The following is a 22,245-nucleotide window of genomic DNA, read 5'->3' as shown; positions in this document are numbered from 1 at the left end:
TATTGGAATAAGCATATTCTGCAAGTATATGTATGTATGTGTATACATATGTGTGTGTAAACATGTATTCTTTCCCTCTGTTAATGCACCCACACACCTTGGAGACAAAACACAGAACCCCAGGCCCAGTCTGGAATGCTTTTTCTTATACCATTAGGAAGTTCTGAAGATTTGATTTGCAAGGATATAAAAAAGGTAAACAGTGATATGTCATAGTGTTATAATGCAGAAATTGTAACGCTGATTTAGCTGCAAAGTTTCCACATCAGTACAAATGTGAAAGCAGGAACAGAGCTTGTATAACAAAGGAAATCTCTTGTGCTAGATGTGCTGCATACAGAAGGTATTTTTTATTGAATAAAAATTCTTACCTCATGAAAGGACACTGAGTAGTTCCAAATACAAATGTGTCTGTGAATAGAAAATTTACACATCCAGAGACAATTTGAAGATAATTCAAAAGAGTCCTTGACCACTGAAAAACAGATTTTCACTAATTTACTACCTCTCTTGCATGTATGTGATAAATGTTATCTGGGGTTACTGACCCTGAGGTACCTAGACTGGAGCCCGTTGTAGCACATTGTGTTTCTTGCATGTTGTTGGTATGCATAATTTGTTTCACTGAAAAAGAAATCACAAATGTAGAATACAGATATGTCAATGACTACTGTCTGGTTCAGCTCTAGCAGGTAGCTGGGTTGTCTCTGGAGTGCATGCTTAGGGGTTTGAAATGATTCTATTCAACAATTTAATCTCTGACCAGAAGGTTAGTGGCTCTGTTTCATTGCATCAGTTGTCCTAATCAGCTGAATCTGAGATATCCATTTACAAGCTACACTGGAAACAGACAAGAGAAAAACTTTCAGAAGTAAGGAAAAAAAAAAAAAAAGGAAGGGAAAAAAATATATTTCTGTTAAGGTTTTTATTTGATTATTCTGCTTTTCATAATGTGTCCTTTCTCATAAGATTTTTAAAGTACTTGTTGAATTAATACTCTGATTTCCATAGTTTGTGCAAAAAAGGCTTATTTATACTAGTTAGCTATGCAAAATGTTTCATGCAAAATATCCTAATTAAAAGCTGCTACATTATTTCTCAGTTGCAATGGGACGTTTTAACTGGAAATATGCATCCTAAAGATTGTGCTGCCAAATTATATTTTCGATTATAGCTGAACACCTAAACTTAACTTTAAAAAGACAAAGGATAATTTCTTTCAGATATCCTAGAATTTGTTGCAGATGTTTCTGTGATGGTTTTGAGGATAGGTGCCTTTGAGAACCATGAAGTTACAGACCTCCAGAATGCCCAGAGTGTCCAAGAGGTGGACCAGAATGAGTATTTCATTCCCATAAGTCCTAGATCCCTCTAAAACTGGCTGCAGAGTCCGTTTTCTTCCTTTTTTCCCTCCCTCTCTGCTCCAGAAGGATGCACAGGCTGTTATCTCTTGTGAGGGAGGCCTGCCTGGTTTTGTCCTTGGAAATGCTGCCAATTGGGCCTGGAGAGCAATCTAATTGGGATCTGCAGCTGCCAAGCCAAATTTTAGCTGTGTCACAATAGTTTGGTATGGGGAATAGAGCGGCATGAAGTGGGGCATGAAGGCCTGGGTTTGTTGGGCTGGTTTAAAGGGAGGTTTGTGTGAAGCTTTGGCTTAATGGGGTTCTGTGTTAAGCTCAGACTATGGAGCTTTTGTATTTATATGCTTTGTACTGTTTTATGTAGTTCTGAATAGCATTTCCATTTAAACTTTCCAATTCTGTCCAACCCTTTGTGTGAATATTTTTCCCTTTTGGAAGAGGTAAAAGAGCATCTCTCTCACTCTAAACTAAGACAATTTCCAATCTTATATGGATGTAGTGGGCAATATCTTCACTGTACAGATGAGTTAAAAAATAACATCCAGTAGTAACCTTCTTCAGTAAGCCAGAATCTTTTGTGCTTACACCCTTGACAAACATTTAAATTGGAAACATCTGGTGGCTGGACTGTCCTTAACTCAGAGCATGTGTTTCTCATTATTTTCTGGTTTGGTTTGGTTGGTTGGTTGGTTGTTTTTTTTGAGGGTTTTGTTTGTTTGCTTTGGGTCTTTTGGTGGTGGTGGTGGTGGGTTTTTGTTTGCTTTTGTTTGTTTGTTTTAGAAAATAAGACTTCATTTAAAATTAATTTAAAATGTGCATGAGAAGTTAAGGTACTAGCCTGTGTTTACATTCACTACCACAAAATTCTACAGTTACTGATGAAAACAGACAAGCATACAATTGAACACTACAAGGTCAAAATAAATGTGAAAAAATGTCCTCATTGTCTTAGTTTTTTAATTTAAATTGGTTTGTTTGATGACAAACTGCATGTTTTCCTTTCTCATTCCAACATAATGGCGTCTTGCATAAAACTAGACTCCTGTGCAGCAACCTGAAATTCATGCAGTTTGGTATTCCTCACCTGACAAATGCTGGCATTCTAAGCAGTGTATTTTGTATGTTATCACGTTGTTTCCTTGTTGGAACTCTAAAAGCCCTTTCAAATCTGTACAGCATGTTTAGTTGTGTTTGCAGAAACTTACCTAAGTGTTTGGAATGTCATCTCACTATTTAATGGTTGTTTATGTCTTTCCTAATAATAGTAAAATGCATATGCGATTGAGTGATGGTCAGTCAATTAATAATTCTACCTCTGCCTTTGTAAAAAAATTATTTAAATGGATTCAATATACATAATTTACTTTTTAACCTAATTACTGAAATACTCATAGTAGGATTCATAAGAACAGTTGGGAATATCTAGAGGTAGACATTTACACCTCAGTTAGTTAAACCTGACATGTTTATAGTCAATAAAAGAAAATGACATTTATCATGCAATTAACTTCACCAATTTTTGTTGACTAGTCTGTGATGAGATTAATTGTGCTTTATGAATTATGAAAATGGGGGTGACAAGCTTGAACTATAGACTGTTACCTTTAGAAAGATGAATCTCAGCCCTGAAGTCTTGTGTTGGTTTGGCTCTGGCTGGGGGCCAGATACCAACCAAAACCACTCTATTACCCCCCTTCTTAAATGGACAGGGGAGAGGGGAAAATCTAACAAAAGGATGGAGAGTCAACATAGAAGTGTTTTAATTGGATGAAAAGAAAAGCAAAGGTGCTGCTCAGAAACAGGAGCAAAGAAAGATGTTATTCTCTACTTCCCACCAGCAAACGATGTTCAGTCACTTCCCAGTAATCAAGGCTTCAATATGCTTAGCAGTTGCTCTGGAGGACAGATGCCATCAATGAATGCCCTTTACTTCCTTCTTTCACTTAGTTTTTATATCAGAGCTGACATCATATGGCATGGAATATGCCTTTGTTCAGTTTGGCTTGGCTGGCCGAGTTGTGTCCCCTCCAAAGATCCTGCCCATTCCTCAGCCTACTGTTGGGAGGGGAAACGTTGGAAAAGCACAGCCTTGGTGCCTGGCTCAGCAGTATCCAAAAGGTGTGTTATTGACATCCAGCTACATCACTGAAAAACATAGCACTAGAAAGATGTTCTGGAGAGAATTAACTCCATCTCAGCCAAGCCCAGTGTAAGTCTCTTAGTATAGGATTCACCATCTATGACTAAAGGATTCACCCATACCATCCTTAATACTATAAATCATTGCAGTCAGTGCTGTTTAGCATATGATTAATTTTGTCCTGCTGTAGACTGTTAAAATAGATTCACAGAAATGCTGAATGGAAGGTACCTTTGGAGTATTATCCAATCCACCCTCTGTTTCAGAGTTACACTCTCAATAGAACCAGGTCTGATCAGTTATGGATTTGTCTGGGTAAGTATTGAAAAGCTCCAAGGCTGGAGATTTCACTAGCTCTATGACTATCTTGGATCAGCACTGCACTGACCTCCTATTGATTTTGGTTTTCAGAATGTCCAACATGAACCACCATGAGCTTGGTCCCTTCTTTCATTGTTTGCTACTACCAAAAATAATTTAGTCCTATCACCATCTTAACTGCTGTTCAAATAGTCTTAGGCATCTCTTAATCACCTGTTAATCACCTATACACCAGACTAATGAAGCTTACCTTCTTCAGCCTCTCCTCATTTCTCACATGCTTAAGACTTCTGACAGTTCTGTCAGCTGGAACTCTGCCAGGTTTTCCACATCTATCTTGAATAGGAGGATGAAATACTGTTTGACTGATTCCAGAGATCATCCACAAAGATGACCCAAGGGCTGGAGCATCTCTGTTTTGAGGGTAGGACGACGAAGCTGGCATTGTTCAGCCTGAAGTAAACTCTGGGGAACCTTATAACTACCTTCCAATACCTGAAAGAAACCTACAGGAAGGCTGGAGAGGGAGTTTTTATCAGGGTATCTAGTGACGGGGCAAGGCAGAATGGTTTTAAGCAGAGGGAGAGTAGGTTTATACTAGGTCTTATGAAGAAGTTCTTCTGTATGAGGGAATAAGTTGCCAGGAGAGGTTGTAGATGGCCCCTTCCTGAAGGTGAAGGCCAGATGAGGTCTAGAGCAACCAACTCTATTTGGGAAGCATCCCTGCCCATGGAGGGTCCCTTCCAATGTAAGTCATTCTATGATGATGATGATAATGACGATGATGATGAATACTGGTGCAGGAGACCAGATATGACCTCAGCAGTGCCAGTTACAAGGAATCATGGTTTCTCTCAATATGGTAGCCATGTTTCTTTTGATATAGCCCAATATATTAGGGCTATATTGTTATTTGAAATGAAGTTCACTTCTGGTTCCTATCCAATGTAGTGTTGAATCTCCATAATCTTCAGATGCATCTCAGGAAAGCTACTAGCCAGACTGTAGCTTGCTATCCTATACCACAAAATTGCTGCACCCCAGGTGCAGAATTTGACACTGCTGCCTGCTGAACTTCTTGACGTTTCTGCAAGTATCAGTCACTGGATGAAAGCCAGACTGGAAGTGGATGTACACTGGTCTTTCAGTACAGTGGGTCAGACAATCTTTGGTCTACTTACTAGCTCTTTGGTCTAGCCAATATGCCCTCAGCTTCGGAATAAGAATATCTGAGAAGAGATGTTCAAAGCTTTAATAAATTCAAGGATATGTATACTTTGAATAAATACATATTGCACCATTCCTCCCTATACACATAGCTAGTTTTTTCATTATAGTCCTTCACACTTGGCAAAGATGACTGATCCTTCATAAATTCATCTTAAATATTCCTTATTGCTGCATTCTCCCCTCATGCCTTTGGAACTAAACTCAAAAAAGAATTGACTCAACTTCCTTCCAAGGACTGAGATATTTCTAATTTCAAATATCTCATTTCTGTCTTTATTACAAAGTGGAGGCCTTTTTGCTTGCCAAGATTTTTTCCCTCTCTTGTTTATCTTGATTGAATGTCTTCCCAACAGACACTATTGTTCTTCAAATGAGCCACCATAGCTGAGATGGCAGCATCATCTGCCCCACAAGGTTTTGGTATGATGGATATGTCTGCACTTAGCCTGGAACAACAGCCCCTGAACAGAAGATGACAGTCAGATCTACCTGTTGATCCCAATGGGGTTGTTGCTCACCCAACATGGAAAAAAAAAATTAACTTTTTTCACATAAGAAAACTGAATAATAGGTATTGCATTATAGGAAGTTGTCCTCATAAAAGAGAGTAATTTTGTTGACTAACAGGGAAAACAGAGGCATGTTATTTGTCACAAGGTTCAACGTTTGAGTTGACAGAATTAGTTTGAGGCAAAAAGCTATCTACAAGTTTAAGTTATAGTGCTGACATAATTATGTTAATATTTTAATAATTACCACTGTACAATTGATGTTAATAAAAAGAGTGATTTGTGTAGGTAATAAGAATTAGACACTCTAATATATTAATCTCAATGTATGTAAGAATATCTTAGAGAATTAATACGTAAAGTAGAAAAAATTAGGTGTTTTTAAAGGACTGATTCTTCACAGTTTTCTCTAGGGCAGTCTTATTAATGCCAGACCACCCATTTCTTCCATTCCATGTGAGAATGAAAGAAGATAAGTTGAAATCCTGCTGGAAAACAGACACTTTAATTGTAGTTATAAAGAATGTTAACTCATATCCCTAATTCTGCCAAATTAAATCTCTGACTTTCTTCAATCAGCTCAGAGTGACTGTTCAGGGATGAGCCTAGTGAGAATAACAAACATTAATTGTGTTTCATCAAACTAATTTTATATGACAATTAAAACTCTTACTTTGCCAGTAACATCTCTGGAAGTTCTACCCACAGCACACTGAAAATCAAGTCAGAGATTTTTTTCAGTACTGTTGCTTCCATAATAGATAAATCAGCAAATCCACCTGTGGATCAGAAGACACAGGTTCAGGTTCCTGGTGGCTTCTAAGTAAACAGCATAGACACAGAACTGTATGCATTTTGTTTGGGCAAATAAACTTACAGTCTTCTCTATCAAAGTTGTACATATCTATTTAATTCTCTACACAAATATTGAAGCATGGACTTCCCAACTGGATGTAATACCCACCAAGCTGTACTGTATCCTAATGTTTTTTAGCACTATATGGATATATAAATAGAAGTGAGGGAGTTTTCTAAGCGTGGTAGATAAAATAGCTCTAGGGAGATAAAAGTCTCAAATCCCCATTTCAAATCAAGAAACAGAGAGGACCTTCTAACCAGAGTAAACTAAGCGGAAATCAGTTGCATGCAAGCTATTTCCTGCTCCTTTCCCTTTGCTGCCTTCATTTTTGTCATCTTTTAGAGAAGCAGCAGAGTTGGGAGCTCTCTAAAAACGACGTAAATTCTGTCAGTACTATCTAGTAACTCTGGTGCAAGTATAAAGATATTTTAAAAACATGCAGACTGTTGAAGTACATTTGATAATACTGTTCTTTTAATTGACTTTACTATGTTGATATCATGCTGTGCTTTAATATTTCATAAGATATAGCTGTTTAATATAGTACATGAGTTTTGATACTCCAAGGATAGCTTAAGGCAATTATGCAAAATATGACTAATCTAGCCCATCTCTAGATAGCCTGGGTGCTTGCTGTGGCACTGTTGTGGCATAACAGGAAAAAAAAAATATTTTTAAACATACATTTGGATAGTATAATTTATGAGTTACAAATGTGATTTAATTTTGGTAAGAAAATAGATCATGCCCAGTTTTTGCCTAGGGAAAAATTTGTGCTTAATAAAGCTGCATGGAAAAAATATTTTATCTCATTAAGCTTTCTTTTAATCTAAATAATTTTATTAAAAATATAATAGTACAGAAAGAGAACCAGAAACATTTTATCTTAAAAATATATTTTATTCCATTTTTAACAATTTAAGCTGTTTACATAAAAATATGGGAAAATATTTTTTAAATCTGAAATTAAATTAATGAAAATTTACTTTAAAATGTTTGAAAGGGCATATTAACAGCTGAAATGAAAGAAAGAAATGTTTCATTTCTTTCAAACTAGATTATATCTTCTAGTTTACCTTTGTTTAAAATTGACTTACTGGAAAAGTCCTGATCTATGCCTGCATTGGGTTTGCATGGCAAGGGCTTGGTAGTGGGAGTGCTACAGGAGTGGCTTCTTTGAGTAGCTGCTGGAAGCTTCTCCTGTGCCTGACAGAACCAGCTTCAGGACAAACTCACTTCTGGCCCATCAGCAATTCCAGTAGCACCCTTTGGATAACATATTTAAGAAAGGAGAAAAAAAAATCAGTTGCAGATGGGAAAGAGAAGTGAGAACCTGTGAGAGAAGCAATTTTGCAAATACCAAGGTCAGTGAAGAAGAAGGGGGAATATGTGTTCCCCTGGAGCAGAGATTTGCCTGCAACCCATGGTGAAGACTATGGTGAGGCAGGCTGTCCCCTTGCAGCCCATGGAGGTAAATGATGGAGCAGATATCCATCTGCAGCCCATGGAGGATCCCAGTCTGGAGCAGGTGGATATCCATAGAAAACCTGCTGGAGCAGACTCCTGGCAGGAGCTGTTACTCCATGAGAGAGGAGCTCAATCCAAAGCAAGGATGCTGGCACGACATCCTGGGGATGTCCCCCACAGGGGACCCAGATTGGAGCAGTTTGTTCCTGAAGTGTTACACCTCTTGGAAAGGACTGTCCTAGTTTAGAGTGGGACAGATAGCTCCAAAAGAGGCAAAATAAATAATCATGCTCATGTAAAATGGATTGGGTAGTCATGGTAAGTTTAAATGGAAAAGCAATTAACATACTACAGAAACTATAAAGCATAATAGTGAGCTTAGCAAAGCATAGCAAAGTTCCTTTACACCAGACCAACATCCCAATACTTCCCTTCTCCCTACCTGGATTTCACCCAAAACGCCCCAGGGCTCTTTCTTCCCTCCCCCCAACCTCCCATTACTAGGCTGGTTTCAGGCTGGCCAGGCATGAACTGTCCCCCCCTTTTTACTTTGGCATTAGGCCTAAACAGGCCAAGGTTGTGCAGGAAAAAATTAAAAACAGCAGTTACCCAGGCCAAAGAGGCCTCTGATAATCCCCCATTGTTACCAGATAAGACAGGGTCTCTCTCCCACAGGAGTAGTGAGGGAAGAAAGAGAAAGCAAATAAATTTGCAGCCAGATTTATAAGGATGCAGGATTTTGGGGTAGAAATACACTGTTTCCTGTGCCCACTCACTAGCCTGAGCGCTCTGAGGTGTCAACTCTGTGGCTTCTTTTTTGGAAGGCACACAGCCTAAATGGCCACAAGGACTCAGGTTGGAGCAAGGGAAGAATGTGAGGAGTCCTCCCCTTGAGAAGGAAAAAGCATCAAAGACAACACACAATGAACCGATTGCAAGCTCCACTCCCTGTTCCCCTGAGCCACTGATAGAAGGACATAGAGAAAATGGGGTGTAAAGTTAATCCTCTGAGAACAAAGGGGTGAAGATAAGGTGGTTTTTTTTTTTAAGAATTGGTTTTATTTCTCTTTATTCTACTGTGGTTTGATTGATAATAAATTAGATTTTTTTCCCTAATTCAAGTCTGTTTTGCCCATGAATGTAATTGGTGAGTGATTTCCCTCTGTCCATATCTTGGCCCATGAACCTGTCAAAGTATTTTCTCTTCCCTACCCATCTGACAAGGAAGAGTAATAAAGCACCTCTGCTGGGCACCTGGCATTTTTAATCTTTGACATGAGCAGTTAGTCAACCTTTTAAACTTTTGATTAACATGAAAAATCAGTTAGAGAAATCCAACATGCTTTTAGGTTCAAAGCTATTCACAATAAATAAAAGCAAAATCCTGGCTCACAAAAGCTACTTCCATGTGCACAAGCTGTAAAAGCCAAACTGATCATTATTTCTAAAGAATTCAAAAGCGGCTTAGTGTAACTCTAGTCAAAACACCACCATGCATCATGATGGCAAAAGAAAGTTATATGATGGTAACTGAAGTAGTCCGATGTGCTTCCAATTGTTGCCACCAATCCCTGATTTTGACTGCATGACTTTGATTAGCATAGTCTATATAATAACACTACTTGTTTCCATCATGTAATTTAGAAAATTCACTGTTCATTTTTCTTGGTTAATTTCAGAGTTCAACTGCTCTTTTCTGTACATAGAAAAGCCACCGAGTTTTGAAAAATTCTCAAAATCATATTTGGTTTTGCTCCATTTTCACTTCTGTAGAAGCTGAGTTTTCAGGTGACTAGGTTAGAACTAAAATGGCAAGAGTGATCATCAAAGGGAAACTGCATGCAGTGTGCCTTGATCCTTATCCTTTGATGGTTTCATCATTAAGTTTTATGTGACATATGAATAAATGCTTCCTCATTTTCTCTCTTCCTTGGGGCTTTGCAGGTGTACTGGAAATGTAGCACATTTTGAACACTGTATTTTCTACAGTTGGACTGGACAAAACATTAAAGAAAATATGGTCAAAAGACTTTTTATTGTAAAGCATCCTGAGATCCATTGATAAAAAGCAGTGTACAAGAGCCAGGTATCATTTATTCTCAGGGACAGGGAATATGATAGGACTACTGGTACCCTTTATTCTAACATCAGATTCCGAATCTTCTGTAGATAGTGTGCATTTGACAGTTGCAGGAAATTCACTGCACTTCTACCCAAAAAAGAAATGAACCAAAAGACTCAGCAGATTACTGCTGCCTGCTGCTTTGCTTAGTGAGAGTGAGAGCTGTAGAAAAAACATTCACCCTGGTAACATTAACATAAATTCATGTAAATTTTCTCCTGATTGCCAGCATTTGATGTTATAGGAGCCCATGAGAAACATGCTTGTCATGCAACTGCCACAAGCTGCATGACTTCTTAGAAGACCACATCAAAGAACCAGAAAACAGAGCAAGAGAGGACCTTGGAAAGTGACAATGTGTGGACCATCTCAACATATCTTCAGGCATATTTCCCAGTAGAAATGCCCCAGCACTGAGGAACAGGATTGAGGAAACCAGCCACAGTTTACTTTGGCGTGATAAAAACATTGATATGTGATTATGAAGAGGAATAGATCTGTAATGTCCTGCTCTACCTTCTCCTCCATCATATGACAAGAGTAATCACATATAAATCATGTCAGGTATTATGTATCATGACTGTGTTTTCTAGAACTCTGTTCTTTTCATAGCTAGTTATTCAATTTCAGCTGAGAGCTAATTTAGACTGCTTACATTAACTGTAGTATTATTAGGGCAATAAATTTACACTTTTACAGAAAGGAAGAAGGATAAGAAAATACAGGAATTAGTCACAGAAAAGGAAGAAGGATAAGGAAATGTAAAAACTAGTCACAGATGTTCACTGGCTCAAATCCATTCTGAGTGTTAAAGGCATGGTCATAATTCAAAATTACTCAATTCCAGACTTTTTTGTCAGGATAACAAAAAAATCAAGATTGACACTAAGGTATGAATAGCCTGGTTACCCTTAGCATCTAAGAAACACAGAAGCAAAACAATCAAAAAAAGGTAAGCATTAAAGTATTTTCAGATGAGTAATTGAAAGTTAGGGAATTCCAAAATGAAGGTCTCAAATGTAGCCATAATTTGACACCCTACACTTAGGAGCACACATTCCACTGGATAAAGCACTGGCTGGGCGAACTAGCCCAAAGAGTGGTGGTCAGTGGAGTTAAATCCAGCTGGTGGGTGGTCATAAGTGGTGTTCCTCAGGGCTCAGTGTTGGGACCACTTCTGTTTAACATCTTTCTTGATGACCTTGATGAAGACATAGAGTGTGTCATCAGTAAGTTTGCAGATGGCACCAAGTTAGGTGGGAGTGTTGATCTGTACAAGGGTAGGGAGGCTCTACAGAGGTACTTGGATAGATTGCCTCGATGGGCCTATGTTAATGGAATGAGCTTCAACGAGGCCAAATGCCTGGTGCTGCGCCTGGGTCACAACAACCCTGAGCAATGCTACAGTCCTGGGGAAGTGTGGCTGGAAAACTGTCTGGCAGAAAGGGACTTGGGGGTTCTAATTGACAAACAACCGAATATGAGCAAGCAGTGTGCCCAGGTGGCCAAAAAAGCCAATGGCATCCTAGCTTGTATCAGAAATGCTGTGTCCAGCAGGAGCAGGAAGTAGATTGTCCCCTTGTACTCGGCTCTGGTGAGACCACACCTTGAGTATTGTGCTCAGTTTTGGGCATCTCAATACAAGAGAGGTGTGCCGGTGCTGGAGAGAGTGCAGAGGAGGGCAATGAAGCTGGTGAAGGGCCTGGAAAATAAGTCTTATGAAGAGTCACTGGAGGAGATGGGGCTGTATAGTTTGAAAAAGAGGAGCCTGAGGGGATGCCTCATTGCTGTCTACAGTTACCTGAAAGGACATTGTGGAGATGTTCCTGCTGGTCTCTTCTCACATGTAATTAGTGATAGAACAAGAGGGAATGGCCTCAAACTATGACTGGGTGGGTTTAGACTTGACATTAAAAAGAAAAATAATTCACAGAAAGAATGACCAGGCATTGGAATGGGCTGCCAAGGGAGGTGGTTGAATCCCCAACCCTGGATGTGTTTAAAGGTCATTTGGATGTGGTGCTTGGGGATATGATTTAGGGGTGAACCTTGTAGAGTAGGGTTATTGGTTGGACTTGGTGGTCCTGAGGGTCTTTTCCAACCTGAATGTTTCTGTGATTCTGTGATTTCTGTATTATGATAACAGCCTGTGCATGATCATATTTTATGTCAATCACCAGTTCCAAATTAGAGCAACCAGGAACAGAAAAGATGAAAAGCCCACACTGACAGGAGTGTGACTTGCCCAGAACCACAAAGGAACTCTGATAAAACCCAGTTATTTGGTAGGCATCCAGAAAAACAATTATTAAATCTTTCTTTCACCTCCAGCTTCATTAGCAGTATACTTTTACAGGGAAAAAAAAAAGTAAAATGCTAGTATCCTACAGTCAACAACCTCTTCATTATAATACCTGATTTGCAGTCTGTGAACTGAATGAGAGGAGAATGGTATTAAAAAAAATTGCATGCACTAATGTAATTATAGATGGTAATACTTACATCTAAGACAGACTAATTAAGGCTGTATAGACAACCTTAATTTTGACATTTTTCTAACTTCTGAGTAATTGACCTTGCAATCTCAACACTCCTCGTGTATCAGTTTAATTAGCTTTTAAAAACATGAAAAACCCCACTGTTGTTGAAGCAGAAAAAAAAAAAAAAAAACCCAAGAGAAAATTTTCCTCTGGAACCAAGCTGTGCTTTCTTGAGAGCCAAATCCTTCAGAACCACTCTTTGGAAGACTGCAAGACGACCTACAGCAGGCAGGCCTGGTGTGATTAATTACCCCTACATGGGGCAGTAACTACAAAGTGGAATACATATCAGCACTGGGAAATTTCCCATATACTTCTTGACAGAAGACAGAGGTGGGGATAGACGATGCCTGGAAAAGTTGCAGCTAGGTTCTCATGCCTTGTTTTATCTGTAGTCCTCTGTTTCAGCCTTATTTTTCCCAGTTCGTTCCCTTGATGTTGAGTTATTTTGTTTTCTGATTCTCCTAGGCCTTGCTGCTTGCACCTCTTCTTCTAAGCTATGGAGTTGCTGTTTCCTTCTGCTCCAAACTGCCTGTACTCAGCCTCATCTCCAGTGACCTCTTTGCACCCAGGAGAAACAACTGCACTCAAACTCATACTCCACTGCAGCACAGGCTCACAGCATGCACCTGAAGTGAAGAATCTTTGAAAAATGAACCATGAAACTCCTTGAAGCTTCCAGTAAAGTTCAGGTTTAGGGGAAGTTTTGAGTATGATTTAGCAGTGATCCATTTCCATATAGAATATAGAAAGTAGAGCCACAGTGTCAGCTGTCAAAACATTAAAGTCTTGTCTCCCTGTTTAGCAACCATGATACTGCTTTTCTTACTGGTGTTTTTAATATAACCGTGGCATATTATCTCTTGCATTTCATTATTTTTAAATAAATCAGAAGGTCAAGATAGAAAACTTCAGTATAAATCTTGGATAGCTGTAAATACAGAGATTCTGTAAAATATGCCTATCCAATGGCATCCTGGCTTGTACAAGAAATAATCTGGTAAGCAGGACCAGGGAGCTGATTGTCCCTGTGCGCTCTGAACTGGCAATGCCGCATCTCAAATACTGTGCTCAGTTTTGGGCCCTTCACAACAAGAAGGACATTGAAGTGCTGGAGCAGGTCCAGAAAAGACCATCTAAACTGGAGAAGGGTCTACAGAATAAGTCTTATGAGAAGCAGCTGAGGGAACTGTGGTTATTTAGTCTGGAGCAGAGAAGGCTGAAGGAAGAATTCATTGCTCTCTACAACTACCTGAAAGGAGGCTGTAGTGAGGTGAGTGTCAGCTTCTCCTGCCCAGTATCAGGCGATAGGATGAGAGGAAATTACCTGAAATTGTGCTGGAGGAGGTTTAGGATGGATATTAGGAAATATTTTTTCACTGAAATAATTTGTCAGGTATTGGAACAGGTTGTCCAGGCAGGTCGTTGGCTGAGTCACCATCCCTGGATGTGTTTAAAAGCCATGTAGATGTGATGCTTGAGGTGTGGCTTAGTGGTGGACCTGGTAAAGTAGGGTTAATGGTTGGAGTCAATGATCTTGAAGGTCTTTTCCAACCTAAATGATTTTATGATTCTATGATCTCTGTTCCATAGACAGTAATAAGCAGAAGGCTCTGAAGTTTAGTTCACACCATGTGATAGGCACAGAATTACAAATATTTCTGTTAAAATATATTTAAGTATATAAAATGTCTCATTGCATAGACGAGTACCCAGCAACAACTGCAAATGTTGTTTCAGTTCAATTTCTGCTTGAATTCCCATGCTTTCCTGGGGGAGAAGAAAATCAATATGACTTTTCACTTCTTATTTTAAATGTTAACATATGAACTAAAATGAACTAAACCTTGACCTGTAGTTAGCAACCAAAGTTACACTGTTTTTTCAAAGTACTAAGGAGAGTCCGGGTTTAAGGAATTACATCGGTAAGCTACTTTGGCCAAACTTCTTTTGGAAGAGACAAATAATATATAAGTGCCATTCTGGAACCCTAATATAGATTCAACTTGATTTTGATATCATAATGTTGCAGGCAAAAATGCCACCAAAAACTGTGACATTCTCAAGTGATATAGTCAAGACATTATTAATACAGAATCAGAATTCTTCACCAGATGCCGCCCAGGGAGAGTATTGTCTTAGAATTAATGAATATAAACAAGTGATAAATAAATTTAAAATTAACATTTTCTCACCATTAAAACAATGAGATTCTGGTGCATTTGAAAAGATAATATATGTATAAAAGAGCATATGCAGCTGGCTTCATCTCTTCAGTATGATTATTTATACTTGAGCTTCTTGTCCTGGGCTCCCCTTATCAATGAGGAGGAGACAATTCCAGGACACAGTTAGTTTCTTATTAAACTGAACCTCTAAAAAAGTGAAATATATAAATAACAGGGTCAGATAGAGTCATCTGTGTTGTAATCTACATTGAATCCCATCTCTGATATCACAAAGGTGTATTTCATTGCTTCCAGATTTTTTTTTTTTCTCAGATATGCTCCAAGTAGACTGTTCTAGTTTTCACTGATGCTTTTTATGATTTTTTTTTTAAACATTTGTCAGTGACTGGATTATTCCTCAAGATCAAATTCTGTCTTTTCAGGGAAAATAGGAGAAATCATCTGATAGCCCTGATACTCTTTTTAGAGCTTGTTTATTTGTACTTTGAAAAGTTAGCTTAAACCAGTAGTAAGTCAAGACTAAGATTCATTTCAAATTTGAAGAAGTTTAGGAAACTAAGTAAAAAGATAATGGTGGATATTCTTCACTCTGTTGTATTTAATATAAAAGGAAAGGAAAATAGAAGAGAATGAGTGACTTAAACACCTGTTTAAAAATAATTATTAAAAAATATTTGAAATTTCCCATGGCATGTTGCTTTCCATTATATTTTTCAATAAATTCTCACTCTTTGAGTATTTTCAAAGTGTGCTTTCCCAAGTCAAGAAACATTTATCTATGGGCATAGAAAGGTGTGGATCAAAGGCTCTATTGCATAGAGCAGCAAACGTATTATCAAAACACAAAGATTTACAGATATAGAGAAATTAAAGTAGGGCTCTGAAGTAGTAAATAAGTTTATTTTCAGTTGATTACTATTTGTGGATTAGACAAACAGGAGCACAGTTATCAGTTAACTGATGGAAATATCCTTTTGGTTAGTTTGGGTCAGATGTCCTGGTTGTATCCCTTCAGGACCCCTTGGCCAACATCAGCATAATCATTGTGGGCTGAAGACAAGGCAGAGTGAGAAAGAAATAATGCCTTGCTATTGCGCAAGAACTGTTTAGCAATAGTCAAAAGATGATATCAATATAACATTATCAATACAGTTTTAGCCACAAATGCAAAGTTCTATATGAACTGCTATGAGAAAAGTTAAATCCACCTCACCTAGACTCAGCATTCTTATCTAGATGTAAAATACTTTAAACACATATTCAAAAAAAACCTAGATTTTTATCTGAAAGATTTCCAAAGACAAAACATTGTCTTTTTTTTTTATGCTACCTTGATAGGCATCTTGTATTTTCTAATTCTTGCTTTGAACATGGGCGAACACAAGGTATCTCCACATCAGTTAGTTATAACCTGTGATATTCTACATAACCATTCACACCCAATTAAAAAATGCATTCAACTACTTTGTCATGGGGTGAGTTGAATCTGCTGCTGATATTCGACACTGTGTTGCCATCATGACAGCTTCAAAATTAAAGTTCTGGCTGGAGCAAAGTATCACGGGGCTTGAAGTGCAGATTGTAGCATGAGAGGCTTCCTGTTCCAGCTGCTCCTTCCAGTTTTCACATTTTGGGATGTTGGTCATTTTCTGCTCTGCTGGCTTCTGCGTGCTTAGGTAGGGGGAACTGTTCTATTGCCGGCTTCTACCGCTGCTTCTGTGTTTTGCTGCACTTTTCTGCAAATGGGCTAAGGTAATTGTGCATTGTGTTATTCTCAGTAAAACGCTATCTCAGCTCTTTATCTCAACACAAAGGTTAGGGGGCTTTGGGGGCTTTGTTTCGTTGGGTGGTTGGTTTTGTTACATTCCCTCGTGTCTGTGTGGGGAGAGAGGGAGGCTTATGAGAGCAGGCTGCATTAACCCAGGCCATACTTAAAACATATTAAGCTGAAATACTGTATTAACTAATGTAAAATAAATATTAGCCTCATCTTAATGTACTAAATTTTTAGTAGTAGGCTTAGGCACATAATAAAATAATATTGGATGATGGAATTTCTACAGAGGAAAACAAAAGTTATTACTGAAAAAAACCAGACTAAGCTAGTTAATTTTACAAATTAATTTATCAAATGTCAGTTTCTGCCTCCAAAATTCTTTGCATCCAAAATTGGAGATGAAATTTTGGCTTGGAGACAAACTTAAGTGCATCGGCAAGAAATAATGAAGCAGAATGACTCAGAAACACACAAATAACTTGCTGCAATAAAAAGCTTCAGAATACCCTGGCAGCCTGTCTTATTTATGGAAAAAGATCTCAACAGCTAGAGGACATATTGTAGGAAGGTACACCCCATATATAGACAATCTAAATAGTGCCTTCAGTGTACAAATATTCACAGCTTCTGTCTGGATCAGAGAAATATTTTTGTACAGGCTCAAGCCTTAGTTTACCATTCACGTTGGTACTTTATAAGTTGAGTCCCTGGTGCCTATGATAACAAAAAAGCTTAAGATCCTCAGTGTGGGTGATGGCGAAGGAGTAGTCAGGGGGCTTTATTTTAAAAATAGCTTTCCTCATGGCTATGCTGTTCCCTTGGGCTCTTTTCTAAATAAATGATAACAAATGTTTCACTAACTTGGTAACAATTTAGAGCTCTCCCATCTTATCTGTATGAGTTAAAGGTCCACTCAACAGCTCCACTGTGGAAAGGAAGCACATCTGTGTGAAAAACATTGGCATCTAGATCAAATGTGTGAAAGGAGACTCATTAGGTTTGATGGCTGTGTTATAAACAAGAAAACAGTAAGAACATACTGGACCAGATTGAGAGTTTGCTTGCTGAATGACCTGTCTTTGACAATAGGAAGTGGCAGTTGATTAGATAAGGCTGTGAGAACAAGGCAAGCCCTTAAGATACTGGCTTATTCTGTATTTTATCTGCTTTCTCCTCGCAGCTTTCAGCAGACTATCTAAGAATTTCTGGAGCCAGAGTTATTTTTGTTTGCTAAAGCCCTGATGCATTTCTCTTCCACGAGTTTATTTTATTGCTTTTTGAACAAATTTGCACTTTTTACATCCAGAATACTGCTTGACAGAGTTTCCACAGTGTATGTATCCAAGTAAAAATATATTTCATAGAACCATAGAATTGTTAGGGTTGGAAGGGACCTCAAGGATCATCTAGTTCCAACCCCCCTGCCATGGGCAGGGACACCTCACACTACATCAGTTGCTCAGAACCACATCCAGCCCGTCCTTAAAAACCTCCAGGGATGCAACTTCTACCACCTCCCTGGGCAACCTGTTCCATTTCTTGTGTGCTTGTTTCAACCTGTTCAGTGATGATGTCATTTGAAGATCCATAGTTCTTATACTGTTAGAAAGAAGGAGCATTTTCTATTCTTATATCCCATGGGCCCTGAAGTCTCAGCTAAATTTGATCCTACAGGAGCCGTATATTTCTGACCTACAATTTAAGTTGCTTTATCATTCTCTTACAATGAACACATTTTTTTTTCACAGAAGACCAGATTCATGTTCAGGAAAATTATTTTTCACTGTTTGAAAAAGCTACCCTCAAAATAAAGAAATTTTAATAAAGATTAGTATAACAACATGTTCAGATTTGTGGTTGGAATTACCTGTCAGATACTTAAACAGAATCAAATAAAGGATGTTAATTCTTTTACTAATCAGAAATAATAATACAAACAAACAAACACAATGACAGAAAACCCCACACACTTTCCAGTTTTAGCATTTGACAAAAATTGATGAGTTAATGCATTTGCAAGAAATAATAACACCATTCAGAAGCATGCAATACAAAGTTTGGTAAGTGTAATGGAAGCTACTGTAAACTCCAGTATCAGGCAAAAATACATTACTTTTTATCCCAGTTGTTCTATGGCAAGCTATCACAACAAATTTTATCCATAACACCTAGAAAACTGAAGAAAAAAGACAAAACTGCCTGATTGCATTCAGTGTGAACGGAGAAGTTAAACTGATACTGACATAAAGCAATCACACTTAATATTTCTTTTAGCTTTCCTGCTTAACTCTGTCCTGTCCAGAAATTCTTATAATTCTAGTCACTTGAAGGGACAGTTTTCTCTACTCCTAACCCTCAGTGGGTCTCCATTTTGGGGTTTATTTATGAACATGTGGCAAAGAACCATTTTTTCAACCCTCTTGTCCTTTTCTGTCTTATGCAGCTAAAGTACATCTAGGTTTCACATTATGTGTAAGTACATTGAATGTCTGAATAATATCAACTTCAGGTGGTAAAGTTCTAAAAATGAAAACCAGGAAAGAGTAAATTAATTGCCTGCATCTATTGACAAATGATCCAACCTGAAAAATGGTTTTGTTACTGAAAGACATTTAAAAAATTAGGGTTTTTGTCTCTTTCAATTGTATCATGATTGATTAAACATCACAATGTATCAAAATCAACATAAAGGAATACCAGTCAAAATCCTGTGTGAGCTCCTGTTCAACTGCTTCTTTGTTTCAGACTTTACATCTAAGGCTGGCCCTCAGTTCCTGGAGGTAAGAGAGAAAGTCTGAAGGAATGAAGTCATAGAATCATAGAATCAACCATGTTGGAAGAGACCTCAAAGATCATCCAGTCCAAACTATCACCCAGGCCTATCCAATCAACTAGACCATGGCACTAAGTGCCTCATCCAGTCTTCTCTTGAACATCTCCAGTGAGGGTGACTCCACCACCTCTCTGTGCAGCCCATTCCAATGGGCAATCACTCTCTCTGCACAGAACTTCCTCCTAATATCCAGCCTATACCTCCCCTGGCACAACCTGAGACTGTGTCCCATCGTTGTGCTGCTGTTTGCCTGGGAGAAGAGACCAACCCCCACCTGGCTACAACCTCCCTTCAGGGCAGTCTCCCCTGAGCCTCCTTAGTCTTACTCCTAATTAAATGTTGTCAAGTCCCCCTTAGTATTCCCCTTAGTCAAGGAGGACTGGGTTAGAAATCACCTAGACAATCTGGATACTCACGGATCCATGGGCCTTGATGGGATGCACCCACAAGTGCTGAGGAGCTGGCTAAGTCACTGTCCATCACTCTGGCAAGGTCACAGAGACCAGGGAATGTGCCTGAGGACTGGAGAAAAGCCAGTGTTGCTCTAATCTTCAAAAAGGGCAAGAAGGAAGTCCCAGGAAACTAAAGGCCAGTCAATTTCACTTTCATCCCTGGAAACATGCTGGAACAGCTAGAGGTCATGTCTAAGCGTGTGGAGGAAAGGAAGATGATCAGCATGGATTCATGAAGGGAAATCATACTTGACCGATCTGGTAGTCTTTTATGATTGTGTGACCATCTGGGTAGGTGAAAGGAGAACAGTGAATGTTGTCTACCTCAACTTCAGCAAGGCTTTCGACACTGTTTCCCATAACATCCTCATAGGTAAGCTCAGGAAGTTTGGGTTAGATGAGTGGGTAATGAGGTGGATTGAGAACTGGTGAATTACGGAGCACAGAGGATTGTGATCATGTGGCTCATGGTGTTCCCCAGTGTTAGTATGGGATCCAGTGCTGTTCAACATCTTTATTAATAACCTGGAAAAGTCTCCAGAACCTCTCTGTGCATCCTGTTCCAGTGCTCTGTCACACTCAAAGGAGAAAAGGTTTCTACTAATTTCAAGTGAAACCTCCTGTGTTCTGGTTGTACCCATTTCCCTTGTCCTGTCACTGGCTAACACTGAACTAAAGGCCAGCCCCATCATCCTGACAGCCTTTAATATTTATATGCATTTATAAGATCACTAAACAGTCTCAGGTCTTTCAGGCCTTTCCATGTCAAAGACATGTTCCAGTACCCTCACCATCTATCTGGCCCCCTGTTGGACTTTTTCCAGTAGTTTCCTGTCTCTTGAACTGGGGAGTCCAGAACTGGACACAATACTCCAAATGTGGCATCACCAGGGCAGAGTAGAGGAGGAGACCCTCCCTTGACCTGCTGGCCACACTCTTCTTAAGGCATTCCAGAAACCATTGGCCTTCTTGGCCATGAGGGCATATTACTAGCTCGTGGCAAACTTACTGTCCACCAAGACTGCGATGTCCTTCTCCATGGAGTTGTTTTCCAGAAGATCAAGCCCTCACCTGTATTAGTGCATGGGGTAATTCCTCCCCAGGTGCAGGACTCTGCCCAACTCTCCAGCCTGTCCAGGTCCCACTGAATTCCAAAACAGCCTCCTGATGTGTCATACACATCTCAGTTGCTGAGAGTACACTCTATTACAGAGTAACAAAGCTGGTGAGGGGTCTGGATCACAAGCCCTATGAGGAGTGGCTGAGGGAGCTGGGGTTGTTTATCATGGAGAGGAGGAGGCTCAGGGGAGACCTTATTGCTGTCTACACCTACCTGAAGGGTGGTTGTAGCCAGGTGAGAGTTGGTCTCCTCTGCCAGACAACCAGCAACAGAACAAGAGAACACAGTCTCAAGTTGTGCAGGGGGAAGTTTAGGCTTGATCTTAGAAAGAAGTTCTTCACATTAAGAGTGAGAGGTGGTGGGGGTCAGCATCCCTGAAGGTGTTTAAGAAAAGATTGGATGAGGTACTTAGTGCTGTGGTTTAGTTGATTAGTTAGGGTTGGATGATCACTTGAACTTGATGATCTTGGAGGTCCAAGCTGGTTGATTCTATGATTCTGTGATTCTGTCCTTTCATCCAGGCCTTTGATGAAGACGTTGTACCAGACTGAACCCAGTACTGACCCCTGGAGAACACCACTAATGCTAATTTTTTTTAAAAGTAAGTTGAAATTTGTACATAATGTTGCATATTTCTAAATCTGAAAGTCTTTTAAAATAGCACTATATACCCACAAAAGCTGTGATAAAATCACTAGAGATGACAAACACAGAAGAATGATAACCCTATTGCATGAATGTTTGTGAAAATACCTTAGGTGTTATGTAAAAATGTCCATTTTAATTATTGTCATAATTCCTTCTAGCATAAATTTCTATCAGATGTGGGTGAAAATGGTAATGAAATACAAGCTAGCAGATAACTGAATTTTGAAACTTTCCATGCAAGATATATATATATATATATATATATATAAAAGAAATGTTGTCAAGTAACCTCTGTGTTTACATTGGTCTGATGTACTCCTTATTGTTCATATACAGTGCAATACATAAAAATTCTTTCTCCTAGATGAAGACTCCCATTTTAAATACAAGATACTGCAAACAAGATATTTTTGACAGAAAAGTGGAGGCAGGCATATAGTGTGAAGATATTTTTGTCACTTATATTTAGAGGTGAATGTTGGAACTGAGAAACAACTGGAACATAGCTATTCCAGAAGAAAAGGCTATTCTTGTAACTCATATTCTGCACATAGAATTGCTGACACAATTTGTTATTTCAATTTCAGTCTTTGTTGAATGTTAACAAGATCTGTGTGTATGTTGTGAACTGAACAGACTGGCCTGAGTATTGCAAAGGAACTGATGAATGTAATCCC

Source organism: Indicator indicator, chromosome 1 (assembly GCF_027791375.1).
Source record: "Indicator indicator isolate 239-I01 chromosome 1, UM_Iind_1.1, whole genome shotgun sequence".
NCBI lineage: Eukaryota > Metazoa > Chordata > Aves > Piciformes > Indicatoridae > Indicator > Indicator indicator.
Note: the sequence above shows the minus strand (reverse complement) of the source record.